The sequence below is a fragment of the Rhinopithecus roxellana genome, chromosome 5 (genome assembly GCF_007565055.1).
Source record: "Rhinopithecus roxellana isolate Shanxi Qingling chromosome 5, ASM756505v1, whole genome shotgun sequence".
NCBI lineage: Eukaryota > Metazoa > Chordata > Mammalia > Primates > Cercopithecidae > Rhinopithecus > Rhinopithecus roxellana.
The window spans coordinates 56,178,425-56,206,212 of record NC_044553.1 but is presented as its reverse complement, the minus strand read 5'-3'; the positions used below and the strand labels follow the sequence as shown (position 1 = coordinate 56,206,212).

Here is a 27,788-nt window from a genome sequence, read left to right as displayed (position 1 = left end):
AGACTGCTCCTCCTCTGCGGACGGACGAGTAGCTGACTCTGGAGCCCAGGCTGTTGCTATCCAGTCTGGTGGTGAATCCTCCATAGCCTAGTGAGTGTAAAAGTCTTTTCCCTTCTCCCCTTCCCATTCAATTTGCTTTATTATGTCAATCTGCTTATTGTATTATTTGCTTATTATTATATCATTTGCTTATTACACCTGCATTGCCATTTACATGGTATGAAGTTTGTTTACTCTTAAAGGTATTGTGTGTGTATCTTTTCTTCTCCCCTCATGTGTTTCCTGCACAGAACATGGACATGCTAAATACATAGGAACTAATAAGATTGCCTGAGCCCACAGAATATAGGGCAAAAGCTGGAGTGCTAGTCAGGAAAAATCCTCCACTTCATAGAGCTTTGTGGAACATTTATTGGAGCTTATGACAAAAGACTGTAAGCACTTCCCAATGACAACTACTGGACTAGAGAATTTCCACCTGAGGGGCATTTACCACCTTGCTATGAAATGTTAACTGAAGCTACCCCTATGCTAATGGAAGTAATGGTGCCCCAAAGAGTTCTATAATAAAATAAAAATGGTTTAAATAGAATCTTACTACCTAGGGATGGTAGAAGGAAATTCTCGTGAGCAGGGAGCTTCCATTTTCCCTAGAAGTAACTTTATGTGAGGAGCTGCTAGATTCTACAGTACCTAATAAACAGCTCTCATCTAAGAAGAGCTACTTAGCATGTGAATAGCAGTTCCAAGGTGAACAAACAACATCTTGTTTGGAACTGTGCTGCTCCAAGGAAAATTCTAGAAAATCTTTTTCTTTTCTGTTTTTTTATAGTTTAGAGCAATTGGACGAAGTATGTTTTTGTGAGCAAATTTACCTTTCTCTCTGAATTCTCCAAAATTCAGAAACTGTGAGTATTCGAATTTTATGAAAATATAGTTATTTACATAAGTTTAGTAAGAGTCTTTTCTTTTAAAACAGGACAATTTGAGACACTGGTTATTCTACCAACTTTTGACTAGAATAACATATTTTTAAGCAAAGTTTCAGAAAGTCAACTTAAAAGGAGCCTATATGGCAATCAATTCTTGCTACAACCTATGCAAATAATCAGGCAAAGTATAATAAGCCTAAAACTTATTTTGCATATAAATTAGTCTTACTGTAATTTCTCTTCAATGGGAAAGGAGGGCTAGAGAGAGGAAGAAATTGTTTCAAAATAAAACTATAACACTTTTTACTATATTTCAGCCCTGACTTTTGTTTCTGAGTGCAGATTGAATCATGAAAGATGTAAATTTCCCTCATTTGGCATTCCACTGGGCCCAATTTGTTTTTCACTGCAAATGCCCTGCTGTTTAAGGCTACAGAAGCCCCCTCCCTCTAGGCCCAGGGACTATCATGGAAGAGGTTGGCACATAAGATTGTAAGGGCTGGTGGTTTTGAGGGACAGAAGTAGATCAAGGTCAGACACTCCAAATCAAAGATGGGTACAAATACGCCTAAATGTCTAGTAAAACAAAGGACTTTGTTTTCTGAGCTATTATGTGGCACCTTTTCATCCACCTCAACCATAAGGAATCTCCTGCTTCCCACAGAATTAAGAAAAAATAATTACTAGGAGGATGATGATATCTCGTGACCGAGCCTCCTTAGTATAATACTCCCAGTTATGAGTTGTGCAAATAAATATATACATTTAAAATTTATTTTTCAGAACAATGTTATGTTTTATATAGTGAATTGTTATATGTCTGTAAATAAAACCAAGACTGCAGTAGCTCAACACACAGAAGTTAAATATAAGTCAGTTTTGTAACCTTGCCTTTGGCTTTTTGATTGTTGGTTCTTTAAAAAAAAAAAAAAAAAAAAAAAAAATTAAGGGATAATGAATGCCTGTTCATGTTCATTCCTATCTGGCCTAGAATATTTAATTGACCATAAGTCTCTTGACTCTAAGTCCCTTTGCCACAGAGTGTCCCACTAAGGGACAGGATGGACCTGGGGCAGACAATCTGTAGCCCTGGCAATGCTATGGAACAAAATAAACATTTGGTGGCCATTGATGCTATCTCTGGCAAACCTTGGCCAGAAGGGGGAGAATGTAAACCAAAATAAAATTCTAAGGTCCCCCAACCATATGAATGGCTTTATTACATGTGAATCCTTAACTTTGACAAAAGAAACTTTCTAAATTGATTGAAACCTGCCTCAAATACTTTTGGGTTCACAGTTTGAATAAAAATTAAAAAAAAAATTCAAGTGACATAATATTTTTCTGAAATCCAAATGCTTAAACAAGAATAAACAGAGTTTTAAAGGATATTGGTAATTGTATCTCAAAAATATTTGAGAAACATGTTATGTTGGGATAAAAGAGAACCTTAAAATAATATCTGCTTGTTGTAATACTGTATAATATTTCATAATGAGGCATAAACACTTACCATTACCTTTGCTAAGTACAGGGAGTAATAATAATAATAATAAAATTTTCAGGGTCCTTTTATAAAAAATTGACTACTATATCAGATATTATGATGTGAAGGCATTCCTTTATAGCTTATAAAAAACGTTTTGAAAAGTATAACCAATATGTAATTAAGGTTTCTTTGAAGCTATCTTGTTGCAACAAAATTTTCTATTGCACTTCTTATTTGAAACTTTTACTACTTAAAATATTTTACTACTTAAAACTTGATATTCTTCCGTGGTGTATTCAAGAACTCATCCAGTTGATTGAATTAGTTAATTGTTTTTCTTCTTCTTCTTCTTCTTCTTTTTTTTTTTTTTTTTTTTTTGCAATTTAAATGCTTGTTTCACCTTCATGGGTTATTACACTTCATAAGGAAGAGAAGAAAAATTAGAAGACAATAAAAACAAATATTTTCAACTTCAGAATTTTATTTATGACTATATCATTTTATAAGAATTTGTAATTACTTATGTTTTTGTAGAATTGTAAACATGAATTGCAATAGCTTGTACATGATTAACACACTAATTGAAATAAGAAAAATGTTGCTAAAATGTGCTTTTAAATTTTTTAAGTAGTGAAAATTCCATGTAAAATATTTGTATATATGTAATAATATTATTTGGAGCAGATAATGTTGGTTTATGCCTCAAAGCATATTTGATGTTTTATCTGATTTATTTGGTTAAGATTAATTAATCATTTAATTAAAAATTTAGAAGCTCTATTTATAAGCTTGCTGTGCAAGTATATTATGACAGTTTATATATAGGTAATAAAACAGAATTAAGCAGCTAAAACCATCTAATACTACAGTTGGTTAAAGAGGTCAAAAAAGATAAATGTGCTTTTTTAAAAACATTCATTTATTTATTTAAGATAAGGTCCCACTCTATCACCTAGGCTAGACTGCAGGAGTGTGAACATAGCTCACCGCAATCTAGAACTTTTGGGCTCAACTGATCCTCCCACCTCAGTCTTCTGAGTGGCGGGACTATATAGGTACATGTCACCATGCTTGCTAATTTTTAATTTTTTTGTATAGATGGTGTCTTGCTTTCTTGCCAGGGCTGGTCCTGAACTCCTAGGCTTAAGTGATCCTTCAGCCTTGGCCTCCCAAAGTGCTGGAATTAGAGGTGTGAGCCACCACGCCCATCTAGCTTGGTCAATTTAATATCAATTAATGACAAACAAAACAAAGCACACAGCACAACTCATTTTTCTATTTGTCTGGTGCTCATTCTTCTACGCAATAAAGGACAAGTGGGTATAATGTGCTAATATGGAAAATAAAATAATTTTTAAAAATAATATCTTCGAAGCCAAGAAAAGACAAAAAAAAAGAAGAACCTTGAGAACAAAAGAAAATGAAGAGATAAATGATAGATTCAACCTCAACATTATAGAAAAGTAAGATTGTAAATGTGCTACAAGCTCCAAATAAAAGGGAGCCATTGATAGAATTAATACAGAACCAAAGTCAATTTATATGCTGACTTCAAGAAAGCAATTTTACTTGTAAACAGGTCAAAAGTTAAAAGATAGTTTCATAGTGTTTTGTTTTTCAAGTTAAGAAGTAGAAAAGACCATACCTTGGCATTGTTATCTATAAAAATCTTATGTGTCTATATTAATATTAAAAAGAGACTTCAAAACAATTTATATTCCCTGGGACAAAGAGGGATGTTTTTTAATGATAAAGAGACTAGCTCACCAAGATGACATAATAATCTCAAATGTATACATGCTTAATAACAGAACTTTGAAATATATGAAGCAAAAATCAAAATAATTGAAAGCAGAAATAGATAAATTCATACTATAAAATTGAGATTTCAACACACATATGCTATTCATTTATATAACATTAATAGGGAAAACAAATATGAATATAGAAGGTTTATATTGTTAACCAGTATTTTCTAAATTACATTTATAGAACATTCTACTTCAAAACAGAAGAGCATGCATTCTTTCCAGATGAAAATGTAATATCCATTAAGATGTGTGTATGATTTAATTGGTTTAAAAGGAATAAAATCATCTGGCTTTGTTATTCCTATGGAATATAGTCAGAAATAAGAAAAACACACATCTATAAAATTCCTAACATTAGAAACTTCAAGCCATATTTTTAGGAGTGACTTCCACTTTTGGGAAGATGGAGGAGAAATACTTTTTCCTATTCCTCTCACTAATCATAGCTAAAACCTTGTACATTATACATAAAATAAACGTAAAAAGGCCTATATAGGTATAAAGAAGACAGCAGACCAGTGAGGGACCTCAGGAATTAAAAAACAACATAATGATAGTTTCCTGGGTTTGGTTTTTGTTTCATATATACTAGACTTGGAGTTGAGAAAGCTGTCTGCTTGAAAACGCCAATGGGCACAGACAAAAAAATCTCCAGAAAATGGCTGTTTTCTCTAGCCAAAGGATTAGGAGAAAAGCAGCCTAGCTAGAAAGAAAACTTTTACCTAATAACCACTCTACTCCAGGCAAACATCAAAAAACAAATCAAGAAAACAACATCGACAAAAATGGTGGCCCCATCCCAAACTGAGTCAGCAAAGACTGAATTGGAAATCTTGATTTTCACAATCACAAGTTTGTTAAAAAAATAACTGCTGTCCTGATGGTAGAGAAAGTCAAATGGGAAACCAATACATCACCATCAGCCTGTAACAAGTCCTCTGTCCAGCAATGTCAGTGAAAACCACATGAAGAACATGGACTTTCACCCCATTCATCAGTAATGTAGTGCCCCTCCTCCTCGATGCCTGGGTGGCATCAGAGAAAGCTTGCTGGAGAATCAGGAATTTCACCATTACCTCGTGATAACAAAGCCACTCTCACCACAATGTCAGTAGATTTCGTGTGCGACACCAACACACCAGCACTCACCTCGTGTATCAAAAGACCACTCCCCTTGGGTTTCAATGAAGGATGAGTAAGGAACCCGGACTTGTATTTATAACCAGCTGCTTTTCTTCCTTGGCTGGAGCAGTGTCACAGAAAGCCAGTTAAAACAGAAAGTTTAAAGAAAATTTAGTGTCCCACAAAATAACACAAAAATGTCAAGTCTTCAATAATAAATCACTTATCATACCAAGAAGTAGGAAGATACCAGACTTGATTAAAAAGGTGAGCAATAGATGCCAACAATGAGATGACAGAGATGTTCATATCATCTAAAAATATATATATATATATATTTTTTTTTTAGACGGAGTCTCGCTGTGTCGCCCAGGCTGGAGTGCAGTGGCGCGATCTCGGCTCACTGCAAGCTCCGCCTCCCGGGTTCCCGCCATTCTCCCGCCTCAGCCTCCGAGTAGCTGGGACTACAGGCGCCCGCCACCTCGCCCGGCTAGTTTTTTGTATTTTTAGTAGAGACGGGGTTTCACCGTGTTAGCCAGGAGGGTCTCGATCTCCTGACCTCGTGATCCACCCGCCTCGGCCTCCCAAAGTGCTGGGATTACAGGCTTGAGCCACCGCGCCCGGCCATCATCTAAAAATATTTTAAACAGTTATAATAATTATGCTTCAGTAAGCAATTACAAACAAATGTCCTTAAAAAACAAAAGGATATGTCAACAAAGAGTTGAAACATCTTAGCAGAGAAATAGAACATATCAACAGGAGCCAAATTGAATTTTAGGATTAAAACATTCAATTACCAAAATATAAAGTTCAGTGAACAGGTAGAATAGAGGGGAGAAAAAAAAAAAAAAAAAAGAATGAGAGACTGCAGGCAGAAATTAAACAACCTGCAAAACTGAGAAAATTACACACAATTCTCCAGCAATCTGTGAAAATATAGCCATGTGTCACTTAACAATGAGGATATATTCTGAGAAATACATCCTCGGGTGATTTTGTCATTGTGCAAACATCATAGAGTATATTTACACACATCTCAGTGGTATAACCTACTGTACTACAAAGCCGATTGCTCCTGGGCTAAACTGGTACAACAAGTAATACTGTAGGCAACTGTAACAAAACGGTAAGTCTTTGTTTATCTAAACTTATCTAAACATAGAAATGGTACAGTTAAATCATGCTATTATGATCTTATGGGGCTACCATAACATATATGACCCATCATTGACCAAGATATCATTATGTAGCAAACTATCATATAGTGAAATATCTACATTTTCTGTCGTCAAAGCACTGGAATAAGACAAAAGACTGGGGTAAAAAATTACCTGAAGTAATAATAGGGGAATGCTTCCCCAAATTTGGCAAAAAAACATAAAAGATACAAATTCAAGAAGCTGAATGAACACCAAACAGAATAAGACTAAATAAATCGATGTCACTAAGATACATCTTCATTATACTTTTGAAACTATAGAAATAAAAAACTATTATAATGACAGAAATTTTTCTTCACAAACAATGGAGGCCAGGAAAGATCAGAATCCTATAGACAGTGAAAATAGCCTTCAGGAATGAAAGGAAAATCAAGATGATCTCACAGGAGTGAGAATTAAGATAATTTGTTGCCAGTAAATCTATTGTAAGGGTGAGTAGGGGCAGAATAAGTGGGAATTCTTAATTGGTATAAAAAATATAGTTAGAAGGAATAAGATCTAGTGTTTAGTAGCACAACAGAATGACTATAGTTAATAAGAATTTATAGCATATTTCAAAATAACTAAACAAGTGAAACTGTTAATATTAATATATATCTAGTAAGAGTAAGAAACTGGAATGTTTCTAACAACAAAAAAAAGTCCTTTAAGTAATGGATATCCCAATTACCATGATTTGATTATTACACATTGTATGCTTGGATCAAAATTTCACTTTTACCCCATAAATATATACAGCTGTTATGTATCTATAAACATTGAAAATTTAAAAAAGTAAATAAAAGGGAAAAATTATTTAAAAATAAAGCAAAAAATGAAGAAACAAATAAAGAAAAAAATCAGCTATTATGAAGCACTCTTCTTCTCTTGTCTAAATTATTATTGACATTGAGTCAAAAATTATATCACTGATTTATTTTGTTCTTATTATATGTAGAGGAAGTATTTAAGACAGTTATAGCAGGAAGCAGTGACAATGTAAACAGAGGTAAGATTTCTATATTTCACTTGAACTGATAAAAATGATAACACCAGTATACCATGATAAATTATGTGTGTGTGTGTGTATGTATATAGAAATACTTGGTGCAACCACCAACAAAGCTTATAGAAAAAAGAAATAGATACATACATAAAAAAACACACACAGAGAAATGCAAGTCAAAAAACAGTTGAACTACTCATTATAAAAGCAGAAAAAATTAAAAAAATAAAAGAGATAAACTAAAATAAAAAAATGATAGGCTTTAAACTTAACATCAATATTTACATTAAATGGAAATAGTCTGAATTGTCCAATAAAAATATTGGCAGAGTGGATTAAATAACATGACTCTATTATTTTTGGTCAACAAGAAATTCACTTCAAGTATAATGTTACAGGCAGGTTGACAGTAAAAGGATGGATAAAGACAAATCATGAAAATGTGAATCATATTAACTTGTAAACAAGCCTGAATAAAAGATTAGATAAAGTAGACTTCAGAGCAAAGACAATTACTAGAAACAGAGAGGGACATTATATAATTATAGAAAGGGCAATCTACCAAAAAGACATAGCAATCCTAAAGTTCATGCACTGAACACCAGAGCTATAAAATATGTGAAGTGAAAACTGAAAAAACTGAAGAAGAAATAGACAAATCCGCAATAATGATCGGAGACTTCAACACCCTTCTCTGAAGAATTAGTAGAGCAACTAAACAGAATTTCAGCAAAACTCAGCAACACCATCAACCACCAAGATATGATCAACATTTATAGAACATGCCAAGCAACAACAGGAGAATACACATTAATTTTAAATGCCCACAGAACATAACCAAAGAAAGATAATATTCTGGAACATTAAAAAAAATTCAAAAATGTAAAACCCTAGAAATCATACAGAGTATGCTCTCTAATCACAAAGGTATCAAACTAAAAATCAATAACAAAAAGATAACAGAAAAATATTCAAACACTTGAAAATTATCTAGACACTTGTAAATAATCTATGGGTCAAAAAAGTCTCAAAGGAATTTATAAAAATATATTGAAATAAAAATAATGGAATAGACAACATACCAAAATTTGTGGGAGACAGCTAAATCGGTTTTGAGAAAGAAATGTAAAGCTATAAATAAAGACTTTCAAAAAAAGTAAAAGCATCAAATAAATCATCTACTCTCCCACTTAAAGAACATACATAAAAAGCTCTAAAATGAACATAAAGTAAGCATACAAGAGAAAATAATAAGACTATAAGTGAATAAAATAAAAAATAAAAACATAAATATTGGAAAACAACCGAGTTTATTCTTTGACAAAATCAATAATATTAACATGTATCTATCTAGTAAGAGTAAGGAAAAAAATTGAATAACCAAATTATTAGTATAAATATCAGGAATAAAAATAGGATACAATTATAAATCCTATAGATATAAAAAAGGCAAAAAAGAATACTATATACAACTCTAAAACATATAAATTTGACAACTTAGACAACCTGGACCAAGTCTTGAAAATATTTTCACAACTCACCCAAGATGAAATAGATAATTTGAATAATCTTATAGCTATTAAGCAAGTAGATTTTTAAATTATAAACCTCATGAAAAAGAAAGTTATATGCCCAAATGGTTTACATCAAGAATTATATCAAACTTTTGAAGTATTAATATGAGTTTACAAACTCTTTCAGATAAGTAAAGAGGAAGCAACAATCTTTAATTTATTTTATAAGACTACTGTTGTGCTGATATCTGAAATCAAAAAAAGAAAGCACAAAAATTATAGAGACTATCACTTGTGAATATAAACACAAAATCATTTTTTAAAATGTTAGCAAGTCTAATTTAGTAATAACAATCATACACCATGACCAATTAAGGTTACACTAGGAATATATGACTAGTTCAAGGGTCACAAGTTAATTAATTCCATGACACATTATTTTAGCCTAAAAGATGAAAATCACTTGATTATAACAATCTATGCAGAAAAAAATGTGAAACATATCAACACCCATTTATTATAAAAACTCTCAGGAAAACAGGAATAGAGAGGTATCCTCCTTCAGCTTGGTAAAGATAATCTACAAAAAACCCTACATCTAACATTATACTTAATGGTAAAAGATTGACTGATAAATCAATACTTGCAGCATAATCAGAAAAGAACAAAGTTGACTGAAGACATAGGAGCCATGGTCTCTGCATAGTTTTGGGGTCCCCTTTAACTCTGTGATATAAAAACACTGTAAGCCGCTGCCTATATTTTGAGTACATAAGAGGGATTAAGCAGGATTCATAGAGATTGAACATTTTACTTAAAGAGACTCTTAAGTGTCATCCGAAAGAGATTGTTTTCATGAATTGTGGTAGGGAGTTGTATTAGTGTCCTATTACTGCTGTTACAGTTACCTAAAATATAGTAGCTTAAAATAGCATAATTTTGGTAGGAGAGCAGTCCAGGATGAGTCTGACTGGGCTAAAACCAAGGTATTTGGGGATTGTGTTGTTTCTGAAGGCTCTAGAGGAGAATCTCTCTTTGTGTTTCAAGCTTCCTGATGTCACCTTCATTTGTTTGCTCATGGCACTTTGGTCCATTTTCAAAGCCAACAGTGTAACATCTTGAAATCTTTCTCTCTCTCTCTCTCAGAGGTTGACTCTCCTGCCTCCGTCTTATAAGCACCTTTGTGATTACATTAGTTCCATTAAATAATACAGGATAATCCCTCCCTCTCAAGATGTTTAATCACATCTGCATCTGTAAAGTCCCTCTTGACATATTCACAGGTTCTCAGCATGAAACATGAGCAACTTTGAGGGAATAACCTTATAATGGTTCCCACAAGTGTTGAAGTTGGAACAAATTAAATATATACAAAACATAATTTCTTATCAAAAATAGGCAAAAATGAGACAAATCTTATAAAATAGAGAAACTACATGTTGGTTCATTCTCATGCTCCTAATAAAGATGTACCCAAGACTGGGTAATTTATAAAGAAAAAGATGCTTAATGGACTCACAGTACCATATGACTAGAGAGGCCTCACAATTATGAAAGAAGCAAATGAGGAGCAGTAATGTCTTACATGGCAACAGACAGAAGAGAAGTGCAGTGCAAAAGAGGGAAAATTCCCCTTATAAAACTATCAGATCTCATGAGAACTAACTCATTATCATGAGAACAGCACAGGAAAGACCCACCCCCACGACTCAATTCCCTCCAACCAGATTCCTCCCAATTCAAGATGAGACTTTTGGGTGGGGACAGAGCCAAACCATATCATTCTACCCCTGGCCCCTCCCAAATCTCATGTCCTCACATTTCAAAGCCAAATATGCCTTCTCAACAGTCCAAAGTCTTATTTCAGTATTAACTCAAAAGTCCACGGTCAAAATTCCCATCTGAGACAAAGCAAGTCCCTTCCACCTATGAGCATATAAAATCAAAAGCAAGTTAGTTATTTCCCAGATACAATGGGGGTACAGGCATTGGGTATATATCCAATGGAAGAAACAAAGGGGCTATAGGCCCCAGGCAAGCCTGAAATTCAATAGGATGGTCATTAAACTTTAAAGTTCCAAAATAATCTCCTTTTTACTTCATGTCTCACATCCGGTTCATGCTAAAACAAAAGGTGTGCTCCCATGGCATGGGAAGTTCCGCTCCTGTGGCTTTTCCAGGCATGTGGAGCAAGCTGTGAATGGATCTACCATCTGGGGTCTAGGGGACAGTGGCCCTCTTCTCACAGCTCTACTAGGCAGTGCTCCAGTGGGGACCCTGTGTGGTGGCTCCAACTCCACGTTTCCCTTCTGAACTGCCCCAGCAGAGGTTGTTTATGAGGGCCCCACCCCTGCAGCAAACTTCTTCTGCTTGGACACCCAGGCATTTCCGTACATCCTCTGAAATCTAGATGCAGGTTCCAAAACCTCAATTCTTGACTTCTGTGCACCCACAGGTCCAACATCACATGTAAGCTGCCAAGGCTTGAAGTTTGCATCCTCTGAAGGAACAAACTGAGCTGTGTGATGGCCCCTTTTAGTCACAACTGGAGCTGAAACAGCTGGGATGCAGAACACCATGTTTGGAGACTACATGGAGCAGGTAGGGGGACTCTGGGCCCAGCCCACAAAACCATTTTTTCCTCCTAGGCCTCCAGGCCTGTGATGTCAGGGACTGCCATGAAGGTCTCTGACATGCCCTGGAGACATTTTCCCCATTGCTTTGGAAATTAGCATCTGGCTCCTTGTCACTTACATGAATGTCTGCAGCTGACTTGCATATCTTCGCAGAAAAAGAGTTTTTTATTTTCTACTGCATCAGGCTGCAAACTTTTCAAACTTTTATGCTCTGTCACGTCTTGAATGCTTTGCTGCTTATAAATTTCTTCTACCAGATACCCCAAATCATCTCTCTCAAGTTCAAAGTTGCACAGATCTCCAGGGCAGGGGCAAAATGCCACCAGTCTCTTTGTATAGCAACAGTGACCTTTACTCTAGTTCTCAACAAGTTCTTCATCTCCATCTGAGACCATTTCAGCCTGGATTTTATTGTCCATATCACTATCAGCCTTTTGGTCAAAGCCAATCAAGAAGTCTCTCAGAAGTTCCAAACTTTCCCACATTTCCCTATCTTCTTCTGAGTCCTCCAAACTGTTCCAACCTCTGCCTGTGACACAGTTCCAAAGTCACTTTCACATTTTTGGGTATCTATACAACAGCACCCCACTCCCAGTAACAATTTATTGTATTATTAATTCTTGCACTGCTAATAAAGACATACCCAAGACAGCGTAATTTACAAAGGAAAGAGATTTAATTCACTCACAGTTCCGCATGGCTGGGGAGGCCTCACAATCATGGCAATAGGCAAATGAGGAGCAAAGTCGTGTCTTAAATGACAGCAGGCAATAGAGAATTCCAGTGCAAAAGGGGGAAAAGCCCTTTATAAAACCATCAGACCTTGTGAAAATTGACTCACTATCATGACAACAGCATGTGAAAGACCCATCCCCATGATTCAATTCCATCCCACCAGGTTTCTCCTATGACACATGGGAATTATGAGAGCTACAATTCAAGATGAGACTTGGGTGGGGACACATCCAAATCATATCAATCAATATGTGTGAATTCATAAATTTTCTCATGACATTATGAAGGTATAAAATACAACAATAGCAACAACAGAAACCCATAAAAACTACTGAACTTTGCACAGCATCCCTATCTTACAGATTGTTACTAAAATGTGAAAATCACACACACACACACACACCCCTCAGGAGCATAAAGTTTAGTTTATATGTTGTTTAGGGTTGAAATTATGTTTCAGACAAATTTGCTAAACACAACAAATTTGTGGAATCATGAGGCCATCAGTATTTGTTCGATTTATTAATGTTTATTCTACAAGTGTATGTGAGGAACCCACTTTGCTAAAAATTAGTTAGATAAAACAAGGATATATAAGTAAGTCATATTTCTGATACGTATAGTGCAGTCATATAAAAAAGACAACTTCTCAAGTAAATATACAATCTGTTAAAAATAGTTTCATGCAACAAAAGAAGCTAAAATTTCAATCAAAGGAATGATTACTTCAAAGAGCAGTGATTGGCCAGATTATACAAGAAGATGATATACATACAGATTCTGTGATCATGGCAAGGGATATGTCAGAGATTTACTAAAACCCCAGGTCCCTGTCAGAGATTTACTAAAACCCGAGGTCCCTTTTATATTTTCTAATGGTGATTATTTGTTCATAGTATTGCAAAATAGGTAAATTTTGAATAAATTTTTATTCCTAGCATCATTTGCTAATGTCTCTTGTAAAAAATTCCAATCAACTATTTCTTTCATAAACAAAGCAAATTTTATCATTGAATATCTATTTAACAACCATATGCTTTACAGAAACAGATGGTTATTTTTATATTAATTTAAAATAAATACATAAATTAGAGAACTCAAGTCTAATATGTTTGCTGGCCTGTTCTTTCAAATATTCAGCTGTTCTACACATAAGTTTCTGAAGTATTAATTTAGCCCTAACTCTTAGTTGTCTATTCAATATCTGTTGTACTCTTTTATCCCCACTGTAAAAATATCCATATTGAACTTTCAACATGTAATGCTCAAAATACACACCTTTTTATATTCTCTTGTAGCAAAGTTTGATCATGAGATAAAATTCTAGCCAATAATATGTAAGAGGAATTTGATAAAAGCCTTCAGTGAGAGTTTTAGTATCTTCCTGATTAAAACAAAGTCTCACAAATTTCTTTGGTTTTTATTCCTTCTTCTGTGTACCTGGAATATAGTCTGTTACATGAAGGAGCATCTTGTAAGTATAAGGAAACAGTAAATCTATTTTATGTTAAAGCCATTGATATTTGGGCTTTTTGTTATTTGCAACAAATGTATTTATAATGCAAGCACTTTTTTGTTGTGTTCTACATTGGTAACTTTTGCATATTAAAAAATGCAATAACCTTTACATTAGCATCCAGAAAAGAAATATTTATGTATAAATCTAACAAACTATGTTCAAGACTTATTGAAGTAAAGTACAAAACTGTGATGAAAGAAATTAAAGAAGAGCTAAAAACTTGGAGAGATATTTCATGTTCATAAACAGGAAAATTCAATATTGTAAAGATATCATTCTTTCCAACTTAATCTACATGTTCAATGTAATCTCAATATAAAATCCCAACAATTTATCTTATAGATAATGACAAATTTATTTTAATATTGATATGAATAGGCAAAAGATGCAGAATAGCAAACACAATATTAAAGAAAAAGAATAACGTTGGAGGACTGATACTATCCTGCTTTGAGACTTTCTATAAAACTATAGTGATCAATTCAGGGTTGTATTGACAAAGAAATACACAAATAGGTCAATGGAAAATAATAGAGAGTGAAGGAATAAACCCATATAAATATAGCCAATTGATCTTTCACAAAGGATAAAGGCAATACAATGCAGGAAAGATATGAGGGAAATTTTTAAAATATATAGAAAACTGGAATTTAAAGATAAAAATTAAAGATATGAACTTTTAACATTAACTCCACCAAGTTCAAGACAATTATGTAAGAGATGGTACCAATTATTGAGTCAATCCCTAAAGAACTGAGAGTCTTGAGAATTTAATGATGTCAACGCTTTTCTACATAATCAACTGAAGAAAACTGGCTGCCCTTTTTAGATTTTTTAATATCAGGAAGAAAAATAAATCAACAGAAACCAAATTAAAACTGAAAGGGGGATGCCTAATGATTTCCCATTGAAACTCTTGTAAAATTGTTGTTGTTTGAGAGGCATGAGCAGGAATCTTGTCATGGTAGAGAAAAGACTCTAGTGAAGCTTTCTCAGGTGTTTTCTGCTAAAGCTGTGGCTGACTTTCTCAAAACACTCTTATAATAAACAGATGTTATCATTATTTGGCCCTCCAGAAAGTCAACAGTCAAAATTCCTTTGAGCATCCTTAAAAACTGTTGCCATAATATTTGCTCTTGACTGATCTGCTTTTACTTTGACTAGCCCACTTCCACATATTGGTACCATTGCTTTGATTCTTCTTTGTCTTCAAGATCATGCTGTTAAAGCCGTGTTCCATCTTTTGTTACAATTCTTCAAAGAAATGTTTCATGATATTGATTCCACTTGTTTAAAATTTCAATTGAAAGCTCTACTCTTATCTGTAGCTCATCTCCGTGCAATGGTTTTGGCACCCATAAAGTGGAAAGTTTGCTCATCTTTGATTTTACAATCAGAATTTTGTAGGCTGGACCAATTGAGGTATCCAGGTTGTTACCTATTTGTGCTGTTAATTTTTGGTGCTCTTCAATCAGGGCACAAAGAAGTTTTTTTTTTTTTTTTTTTTTTTTTTTCTTTTCTTTTCTCATAAACTGAGGTGGATGGTCTGCTCTTTTGAGCTTTCAGCTTCAACATTATCTCATCCCTTCTTAACATCAGTTATAATTTGTAAACTGCTGATTTATTTTGGATATTGTCCCCATAGGCTTTTGGTCAATTATTTCTCTATGTGTCTGCTCAAGCCTTACCATAAATTTGATGCTTGTTCTTGCTTCATTTTATCAGAATTCATGTTGCTCTGATGTGTGTTATTTTCAAACTGGTGTCATATTCTTCTTAGTACCTCAAACTAGGTCCTGTTTAGACATGTTACAACAAGACAATGCAAGTTTATTTTTGTGAGAAAAGTTGAAATTCATGGAAAATTTAGAAAATTTTTATGAACTGTTTGAAGATCCTTTGTAGTCTTTTCAGCAAACAGTCATTGTACACTTGGACATCCACATTCAAAAAGATGACTCTAGACACAGACCATTCCATTCACAAAAATTAACTGAAAATGAATTACAGACCTAAATGTTAAACTGAAAAACCATAAAACACTTAGAGATTACATAAGGAAAAATAGATGACCTTTGATTTGGTGATGACATTTTAGATACAACACCAAAGGCATGATGGATGAAAGAAAAAACCAATAAAACAGATGTTATTCAAATTAAAAATGTCTGTCCTGAAAAAGACACTGTCAAGAGAATTAAAACACAAGCAGGAGAGAAGATACTTTCAGGACACACGTTTGATTAAAAAAAAAAAACCCTATTAGGCAAAATATCCAAAGAACCCTTAAAACTCAACAATAAAAAGACACTAGAGTTTTAAATCAGCGAAAGACCTAAACAGAACGTCACCAGAGAAAACATACAGATGGCAAATAAGCATATGAAAACATGTTTCACACTATATGTCATCAGGAAAATGAAAATTAAAACAATAATAGAAAACTACTACATACATATTACAATTGGCCACAGTCTAGAACATTGACAATATCAAATGCTGAAAAGGATGTGGAGCAATAGGAAATCTCATTTATTGCTAGTGAAAACGCAAATTGTGCAGTTTCTTTGGAACAAAATTTGGCAGTTTCTTGCAAAACTAAACATACTCCTATCATACTATTCAGTAATCACATTTCTTGGTATTCACCCAAAAGAGTTAAAAACCTGTCTATAAAAAACTTACACACAGATGTTTATAGCAACTTTATTCATAACTGTCAAAAACTTGGAAGCCACCACGATGTTTTTCAGTATATGAATAGATAAATAAACTGTGTTAAAACAATAGAATATCATTCACTCCTAAAAAGAAAGAGCTATAAAGCTACAAAAAGACATGGAGGAGCTTTAAACATATATTAATTAAGTGAAAGAGGTCAATTTAGAAAGACTGTATACTGTATAATTTCAACTATATGACATGAAGGAAAGGCAAAACTATGGAAACAGTGAGATTAGTGGTAGACAGGAGTTGCAAGAGGGAAGGATAAATAGGTAGAACACAAAATTTGGGGGGCAATAAATTTGCTCCAGATGATAATAAAATGGTAGATACATGTCATCATACATTTTTCGTATTTTTTTTATTCCTTCTTATACTAGAAGGTATTTTGGCTTCTCTCTTTTTTTTTTTTTTTTTTTTTTTTTGAGACGGAGTCTCGCTCTGTCGCCCAGGCTGGAGTGCAGTGGCCGGATCTCAGCTCACTGCAAGCTCCGCCTCCCGGGTTTATGCCATTCTCCTGCCTCAGCCTCCGAGTAGCTGGGACTACAAGCGCCCGCCACCTCGCCCGGCTAGTTTTTTATATTCTTTAGTAGAGACGGGGTTTCACCGGGTTAGCCAGGATGGTCTCGATCTCCTGACCTTGTGATCCGCCCGCCTCGGCCTCCCAAAGTGCTGGGATTACAGGCTTGAGCCACCGTGCCCGGCCTGGCTTCTCTTTTTGACTACCTTTCAACATTTTTTAATACAAAAATAAGATAATACACAGTAATGAGTTGTTTAATAACATGGTAGAAAAATATGATCAATAGATCCTCAATATGTTTTAAAATTAAAAATATTAAGTGTTATGATTCTAAAGTCCTTATGAATAGAGTGATAGAAAGACTGATAATGTGTAGACATAAGAACAGAAAACCCCATCAGTTTCTAAAACCGCACATCACAACAAAAAGTGTTAGTTGTTCAGTAAGACACACATGAATCTGAGATCTTATTAGATATCAAAATTTACTAATAATTTCAGGACCATGATATAGGGACAAGAGTGACTTTATTAAATGCTAATCTGCCATATAACATCTGACTAACCCCAGTCCAGGAATGCCGCCAAAATGTCTAGTTGATGTATTATTGCTCCTATGTAAGAACACTTATTCACAGCAAGTTTCCTCCAAAACAACCCTTATAGTCCCGGAAATTATAGGCTGAAATGTCTGCAACGACTTACACATTCCTCCAGCTTTTTCCCCAAAGTATAAGCCATGGGTCTGAGAGTTCACAGTGTAAAAATCTACCTGTGTTGTGGTTGCCCAAGGCCACTATTCTTTCTGCAAGTTCCCTTAATAAATCACTCAAAACCAACAAACTGGATTTGTCTGTCTCCTTCTGCAGCTTCCTTGCTCCTTTGGCACTTGGCGGCCACTTTGCATATATGGCCCTGTTACAGAATGCAAGGGTAATTGTGTAGCCAGAAGAGGCATGGAGAAATCCAGGACTGTTCTTGAGTCCTAAGTTTTTATTTTACAGTGTGTCAGACACAGATTTAACATATAGGTCTCAGCTATGCTAGAAGGATATAACTTACACAAAAGGGAGCTATGCAAGTCATGAAATATTTTTATGTTATATTCTGAAAATTATCTGGTCTATAAGACATTTTCTAAGGGGATATTCTAGGTGAATTAACAATAAGCAACATAGACCAACCAGGTACTTAGGCTGAATCATGTTCTCCTAAAATTCATATGTCAAAGCTGTAATCCCCAGTATCTCAGAATGTATCTGTATTTGAAGACAGGGCCTTTAAGGAGATAATTAAGTTAAAAAGAGACTGTTAAAGTGGACCTTCATTCAATTTGATTTGTGTACTCATAAGAGGAAATTTTGACATACAAAGAGACACCAGCGATGTGCCTACACAGAGGAAAAACCATGTGAATACACACCGTGAAAGTGGACATCTGCAAGCCAAGGAGAGAGACACCAGAGAAAATCAAACCTGTTGGTACCTCAGTATTGTAATTCTTGCCCCTAGAACTGTGAAAAAATAAATTTCTGTTGTTGAAGCCACTCAGTCTATGGTATTCTGTTGTGGTAGTTCTGTCAAACTCATAGAGTTCGCCACAATATTTCAAAGATAAGGGCTCACCCACTAGAAAATAGCAACATATGTTTTGCAGAAGTCTTGACATTCATATGTTTAAAAGATGGTTTCACTGGAAAGTCTTTCATCCTGTCCCATTCCTAAAGAAGAGGTGGAAAAAATAGATCACAGGCCTGCTGTTAACTCTTTCCTTTCATAAACTATGACGCAGAAAATCGACTTGGTATATAACCAAAGACCTTATTTCATAGGTAAGTATAAGGGAATATATTCAAGTATGGTATTACAGTGAGATTTGTTGCGGCAAGTTGTACATCAGCAGGCAAGTGTGCAGTTTGCTTTGATGGGCATGCACCAGGAAACCCTGGCCAGCTGTTAAAAGACTAGATATGAAAACAACAACATGGACAAATCTCTAAAATCGAATATCCAACTTTTATTATGCAACTTAAAATTCAAGCACTGAATATAAATGCCTACTTTTAAAAAAAATGTATACCAAAATTTTTCCCATGTTAAACATTATAAAATGTCTTTCTATGTAGTATAAGGGAGAGGAAAATAGGAATGAAGAATACAGAATAAAGTAAATAACATTTTTCAAGAGTTTTACGGCACAGATCAGTGACGATGAAGTGCCATTAACTAAGGAGTTTTATGAATTCAACACACGGCACCCAAATTCCACATTTTAATAATGAATTAATAATAAATCATATTTTAATAAGAAGATTCAAACAGGGAGAATTCTGAGCTAAAAACCTTATATAAACTTATGACAGTCACAAATATAAACACATAATATATATTCAGTACTAAAGACAAGCAAGCCAAACAATATATAAGAAAAGAAGATGCAGTTCATTTTAGAAAGATAATTACAGAAAATCAATAAACCCAAGGAAATAATACTAAAGACTTCATAGCTGCTATCATAAATTTTAAACATGCCTTTTGTGGTTGAAGATCTCAGAAGAATGGAAAGGAAAAGAGGAACAAGAAGGAAATTCCCTGAAATATCGAATCACAAGAATTTGGAAAGGTACTGATAACAGAAATCAGACAAGTCAGAGGTGACACTGAATTAAAAAGAAGAAAAGTGTTAAAGGTTTTATCAGCAAAAAGAAGAGTGAGCAAATATTCCAGTTGTCTTTTCATTTCTATATTCATTACTTACCTCATCCACAAGGTTTTACACATTATGAGGGCAGATTCCTTGTGTGTCTCATTCACCTCACTGCTCAAGCATCTACCCCAGTGTTGAACTGTGCCTGAAACATAATGTTTATTTAATAACTAAAGAGTATATTTAGGATGGAGAGCCATAGAAAGAGGACCATTTTATCAACTAGCATGAAAATCTCCTGGAGGCAGGTACAACTATGGAATGCTAGAAAAGCTAGAGAATCTTTCTAAACTTTGTTTAACTTAGTCTTTTAAATGTGATCTAAGGCACCATGGAAAGAATCTTACACAGGTTGACCCTTGCTCCTCATCTTCTCTGGTTAGCAAAATGTGTTGTCTCTATTCTTGTGTTTTCCTCATGTGAAATAATAACACCAATAAAACTAGACAGACTCTTAACATGCATAACTGTATATGGTGTATTCAGATTACAAGATTTTTTAATTATAAATTTTCTATTGAAACACTCTAAACAGAAGTGCAGGTGATAGGTGATGTATACATATATATAAATGCAGTCCTTCCAGTTACTTGGAATTTAGTTTCCTTCGCAAGCAGAGTGTTCCTCCCTGTCTATTTAAAACTGACAAAGACCTTTGTCTTTACTTGTGTGGAGATGCCTGATAACTTATTTCTAACTATCATACGCTCCACAGTCATGACATTTTAAGACAATAGATCGAATCTATCCTGGATTATTTTTTTCAATTTCCTTTTGATTGCTGCTGGGAGGAGAATAGAGAGATAGTCAAGAATAGCATTAACTTGCAAAGTAAAATAAATTATTTTGAGATAACTATTCCATGTTAGAATACAAAATAGCCTCCTAGTTACAATAACAAATTCAGCAGTGCATGGTTGTAATTCTTTAGCCTTACTAGTTTTGCTACCATGGTTTGTTTTCTCTGGTATACTCCAGATGATTTAAATAGTGAGACTGATACAGAAACCTCCACAATGCATGTATTAAATGCATACACATATGAATTATAAGAGCTTGTTAACTGGTTACAGACTGGACACTAAGGACAGAGTTTTTTAATTTGAATCTGAACATTACTATTTGCTCACTCTGTAACCATGAACATGATCATTCATCCATCTGTGCCTCACTTTTTTCAGTTGAAAATATTAACAAAATTATAGAGAGAATGTATAGAGAGTATATATAGAGATTCCATACATATTTTATGTGTGTACATATGTATACATACATATATGTATACATATATATATGTATATACACACATGTGTTTATATATGTGTGTATATATACACATGTGTATATGTATATGTATATATATACACATATATATGTTGTGTATATACACACACATATACACACATACATATATAGATTTATGGAATATTTATATATACATACATATAGATATATACAGATTTCATACATCTATATATGCATAAATATTTACACACACATATCTATTTATCTATAAAGCAAGAATTAGAATATGTGAAATCATTTGATGAGTGTCTAGTACAGATTAAGAATTAAGAATCAAATGAATGTTACCTGATATCATATGGGTATATACATATATTTAAATATTTGTATATACATTTATGTATACACACACATATATAATATAATTGTATATCATACAACTTTGAATTTGGCAAAATGAAGTAGAAGCCCCAAGTTAAATTTCACTAAGATTACAACTGCAGCATATCCTTCGATGTAACTTCGCACTTCAGCTTCTTTACAATTTTTATTTCCAAGAAAGTGTACAAATATCTGCATATCATAAGCAAATAAAATATTTACATAAAAGAGGGCTATAGCCACAGTGAGAAAATGCTTCAGGCTCCATATGCCTTAGAACTAAAGTGAATGTATAACTTATCATCCAAACCACGACAGTTTAAGAATAAAATGTGTGTGCTTTTAATAATCACTCCAGGATACCAAGTGGGAATTGATATTTTTTCAAGAAAACCAGGAAGATTTGCCACCCTACTCAAAACCCTAGAAAATGCAGTAAATAAGAACATATTTCACATGTTCCAAGGACAAACGCATGAGGAAAGTGGTGTCACCTTTTCTTTGTGGTGAAATAAATAGTATCATCTACGCTCTCTGCACAGCTCAGGTTGAATTTGTAACTCAGGTAGAATTGTTGATTTTGTATTTTAGGTTTTTTTTTTATTATTATACATAATAGTTAAAAACCTCATAGTTAAAAACAATTGTTCTAAGCTTCCACATGCTGCTAAGATACAGCTACAGGTAAGATTTAGTGCGAATCACGTTTGAGGCGTTAGTTCAACTGTCTGTTGAACCCCTGAAACTAATGCTCAGTCTATATTAATGTCTCAGTCCCAAGAAACCTCAGCCTATTCTCTCCTATAATTAATCTTGCAGGTAGTGCCTTGACATTATTGGTTCACCAACAGAGCAGAACTGCCTCAGCCATCAATAATAATTCAAAGCATTAGGATGAGGCCTACGCATGGGCCACGGAGGTAGCCAAATACGCAGGATCTCCTGCATTCCTCTCCAGTTGAAGGGAAACTGCAATTGAAACTAGTTGTTTTGGTGGCTGGATAATTTGTAATAGAGGGGTCTCGGTGTTACTAATTGTTTTGCTTTATGCTTTTCTCCAAATGTAGCCATGGCTTGGCACAAGGGGAGTGATTGTCTGTTTACTGAATCTTAATATTGAGGCTGTTACAAATTGTCTTTCACAGATGGTGGGAGCTTTTCAGATGGAGAGAGGCAAGGAATTTATTACTCAATATTTCTGTATTACTGATTGGAACGTGAGGAGCATAGACAATCTGTCCTACTGCAGGGTTTGCTGCATGTTTTTTTTTTTTTTTTTTTTTTTTTTTTGCCTCTGTAAAATTATGGCTGGCTCTAGACGTTTTTCTCATTTTGTATAGATAGCAGCTGTGTAATTTCCAGCAGAATGTTTGCTTTGATCCCCCTTCCTTTAATTGAAATCCGCAATTATGAGATTTGTTTCTTTTATGTTTGTGAGTTTATTGGTTTAATCTACAAAATGTGCTGTCTTGCTGTCTTACACAGTTAAAGGCTACAGCACAGTTGGGACTTAAATGACAAACATTGGAGGGAGGGGCTTTCTGTTTTTTGTTTTTTATTTTTTTGGTTGGCTATAAAAAGAATCCAATAGATATTCTTCCACTCAGATAGCAGGCTCTATGACAACTTAGTCATTCTGTATAATTTAAAGCTGTGTCTCTTGCATATATATAATATATAAATATATTATATATGATTAGGCTCATTTCTAAAAATGAATAATATGTGTGTGTGCACATATGTATACGTGTGTTCATATACACACATAATGTATGTGGGTCTTCATAGAATAGAAAGGGAAGATGCCTACATAGAAGCATTTCTTTGATTATAGTAACTAGTAACATTTACTTAATGCTAGCTTTATCAGCACATTTTAGGGGAAAGAGAGTGAAAGGATTATAAAGTAGATAGATGTAAGAACAGTAATGCACGGTCTCAGACATAGTTCACAACAAATAATTCTGAGAGTTACATGTCAATATGCTCTACCAGGTAAATTAGCCACAAATTTCCTAAATGATAAAGTTCCAGATGTTTGTAATATTTTAATAAAAAATAAAAGAAAAAGAAGAGATTAAGTCGAGAAGAATGAGATTTTATTTCCAAATTTACAATTCTCTTACTGATAGTCTGTCATAAATTGTTACTACATATTTTAAAACAATTTTTGCTAATATTTTATGCATTCATTTTATTTTCTTTCTGGCACAGTATAGTGCATTTTTATTTGGAACTCTAGGCTGTGTCTATATAAAGGAAATTCCATATTAACTGGTATTAGGCCAATTAATTTATAACTGAATTAATCTTTTTATGTAGCATCCTTACTCCAACTAATTGGTTTAGCCTAACAGTTTTGGTAGCTATTTTATACAGGTATTTCTCTTAAATGGTCAAGAATAATTAATTCACATTGACAAGGGATTTTTCACAAAATTATTTCATGTGTTAATGGTTGTTTTTTAGGCAAATAAACCAAATGATCATACGGATATTTAAAAATACTTTAGAACTGCACATGTTAACTGAGTATGTCTCCAATTCACCTTGTGGTCTCCTGATTATGATGTGGTCAGATCTATAGTCATACAACTGTGTTTTATATATATATATAATCTGGCATATGAGAAAATATCCAAAGATTATTTCTACACTCAAGATACATAACCCATGGATTCTAGGAAGAAAAATTCACTTAAAAATAACCCTTTTAATGGACTATTTCTAAATCCTGATAGCCACCATTGGAAAAATGTCATGATATTTTCTGCTTTTGCTTAATAATTACAATGTAATTAAATGTCCACTCATGTAGGAATTTCTTAATAAGAAAAATTGTAGTTAATTATAGATACTTGTTTTTTAAGTATGGGAAAAAACAAAAACAACGGCGCTAATGGATCTAAAGTAACTTGCTCAATAAATTACATCTAGAACACTAAGGAAAGAAACAGAATTCAAATCCATACCTTTCTATGAAACCCTGTTTAATATGGATCTACCTTTTTTTTTAGGATACATAATGACTTAAGATACTAACTCCACATTCTGTGGTAAGAGATGAAGATCCAGGAAATGTATGGACATATATAGCCTAAAGAATGTTGTTAGAAAAAAACAGTGGGATCTGGAAGCAAAAAGGAAACATAGAAAAGGAGACAGGAAGGTGAAGAAAGTTGAAGATAAACTTTCTTTTTCACAATGTTTTTATGGGCAAGTTCAGCCCATAAATCAAAAATTACTTTTATGGATGAAATGTTAGTTTTCTTCAAGTCAAGATCATCTTTTTCATTTCCTACATGCAGGTTGAATCTCATTTATGAAGTGAAATGTCAAATAACAACAAAAAATTCATTAATTTGCATAAAGATGCTTGTAAGGTAGCATTGTTCCACACTTTGCTTTATTCACATCATTAGAGGAAATATTTTATTCCTCTAGTTGTTTCTGGCCATGGCTCAAAGAAAAAAAATTTCCACTCATTCCTTCAGACAGTACAGTTAACAAGAGGATAACTTTTTTTTTCATTATCATCTGTGTCCTTCTCCCTCAGGAAGCAGAGAGTTATCAGATTGGTGAGAGAGAGGAAATAAAGGTCTGAACCTGTGTCTCAAGTCACTACCTCTTTTGGGAGCACTATATTCTCAGTTTATTTTAATTCTGTTTCACAATTTAATGAGTTTACTAGAGCAGGGTCCACTATTACCCTGTGGAGACCCTTAATGATACATGGATATGTTTATTTCTGGGAATAAAGTAGTTAAACTGGCTAGTGATTATGCCACATTGTTAGCGTCATCTTTGTCAATAAAAAAGCTGTTCATATTTATGGTATCTGTATCTATTTCTTCAGAAGTGTGACTATTATTCATATATCCCCAATACACACAAAAGATATAGTTTATCTAAATTTTTAATTGGTTACATATTTTTCTAGGTTACTAGCTAGAGACAAAGTTTCCAATTTGTTGCTAAACAAGTAGTGTTATGAGAAGCCTTCTTATTCATAACTTGACATGTTTTTGTCAGTATGTTCTAGATTAAAATTTGAGATTATGGTGGAGTCAAATCATATGAACACTTTAAATTTTGCTCCATATTACCACATTCCTGTGCAAAAGTGACACCAATTTACAATGCCATATTGTATAGATGTGTTTCATGGTACCCTAAAACAATTACAATGTTAATAACAAAGATAAGTAATCACAGAGCACTATGCCAGATATAATACTAATTTTTAAAAGTTTGAATACAATGACAACTAACAAAATATGACTAGGAGACTCAAAGTGAGCACATGTTGTTGGTAAAATGATGCTTACAGACTTGCTTAATGTAGGGTTGCCACAAACAAAAGTAAAAAGTGTTTACTTGTGGACAACCTTGCCAAACATTGACTCTATAAAATGGTTTAAAATTATTTACATTACAGATACTTTTCTTTGCTTTGCTATTTCTAATTATGTTATTTTGTAAACTGTTATTTTAGCCACATATGTATTTTTTGGCTCTGAATTTCTCATTTCATTTTAATTTTGTGTGTATATCCTTGATGGATTCTTTGAATTTTTATTTTCATTGCATCTTTCTGTATAATTATTCTTGGACACTGTGTCATTTTTGAAGCTTGCATTTCATAGGATGGATTCCTAGTACTTTGCATATTCTTTTATGCTATTTTTTTTCCTTGTCTTATTACTAAAAAGTGATTTTATACTTGCCATGACTTTCAGGTTTCCCAGCTTAAGATGGACACTTCTTACACTTTGATGTAGCATGGGCGAATTTGTCTCAACTTTTTCACATCAAGCTACAGTTTAAGGATTGAGTTTTGAAATATGCCCACTTTTTCCCTAGCCTGAGTGTGTGGACAATAAGCAGATGAGCTCAGCTGGTGTGCAATTTAGGTGAAAGACCTGGACTCTTTCTCTCGCCTAAAGTTTTATTAAACATCTAACCCCATAGCTTGCTCTCTTTCCAGGAGGCAGTTTTACTGCCGCTAGGGAAATAGCCTTGCTTTCAAATCTCTTCCTTAATTCAGCGCAGAGCCACCAAGGCTCATCCCCCCATTTCACCAGTCTTTTCCTGGCACTTTCTCCCTCTATTCCTCACTCTAAGACTGAGTGGGGAATCAATATTTGGCTGTAAAGGAGTATATGGTGTCTTATCTTGTGTGCTGAACAATGTATTTATTCAAAGTTTTATGGATTTTCTTTTTTCTCTACATTATGCCAAGACATAAATTCGAGAGTGTTTATGATGGTGCCTCTTTTCCCCTCTGCTTTCTTTCCAAGTTACAGACATCAAAATAATAAGCCTTAACCATTTTCCTGTTTTTAAAAGAAATAGTTAATTTTTGTGAGAATTATTAGGTGTCTCCCAGGCTACCCACGTAAACCCTCATTTTACCTGTTTTTAGATTGAGTTATTCATGAGATGCTTTCTGTGTTTTGTTTTAGGAAACAAAAATAAATGTTATATGGTCTCTCAAATGTCATATGGTCTCTGAAATACCATATGGTCTCACATCCCCATCCCCAACTATTTTCAAAATGGCCTCAGTTTGGGAATGAAGGCCTTATTTGGACATGGATATGATTGTAGGCATTCTCCTTTATATTCCTTTATAACTTACGGTTATGCATCTAGTAGCAGCTGTTAAGGTCACTCCAAAACTGACATTCTCTCCCCATTTCTGCTTCCCACTAAAACCCATCTGGTAATGGAACTGTACACACCTTCAAGTATTTTGAAAACAAACCAAAAAATTACAAGCAAAAACAAAATAAACAAAAGACAGATATCTGAATCAGACAGAATTAGTTTTGGATCTCAGACTGTCATCAGTTAGTCATTTAAAATGGAGCAGGTTACTTAACAACTCTGAGAAATATTTTCTTAAAACACTCAAGTATAATATGCATTTTACTGACATTTTGTGATAAGCAAATGAGGTATGTGTGCATGTGTGGGCTTGTGTATAAAATAAACTCATTTGACTGGCCTATATAACTGTCTTTTTCACTCAGGATGAATGATGGGTGACTTTTTTACTCAAGCTACATCGTATTCTATTCAGATTAATCTAATTTCTAATTTGAAATAATTAAAATATGTGATATACTTTGACAAATATCAAGGTAATAAACAGTTGAACAAGGGCACATTTTTTCTGTATTTCCTATAAAGCCAATTCATTTTCCTCTACTATATTTTATTTTATATAAACATCATTT

The 27,788-nt window shown here is 33.8% G+C and overlaps 1 long non-coding RNA gene across 1 annotated transcript; it reads left to right on the top strand.

The window, feature by feature from the left end:
* On the top strand, window positions 1–27,708 carry LOC104680740. Its single transcript, XR_750496.2, has 5 exons — window positions 1–90; window positions 833–908; window positions 7,515–7,565; window positions 22,366–22,466; window positions 24,564–27,708. It is a non-coding gene; the product is annotated as an uncharacterized LOC104680740 (long non-coding RNA).
* Window positions 27,709–27,788: the final 80 nt, after the last annotated feature.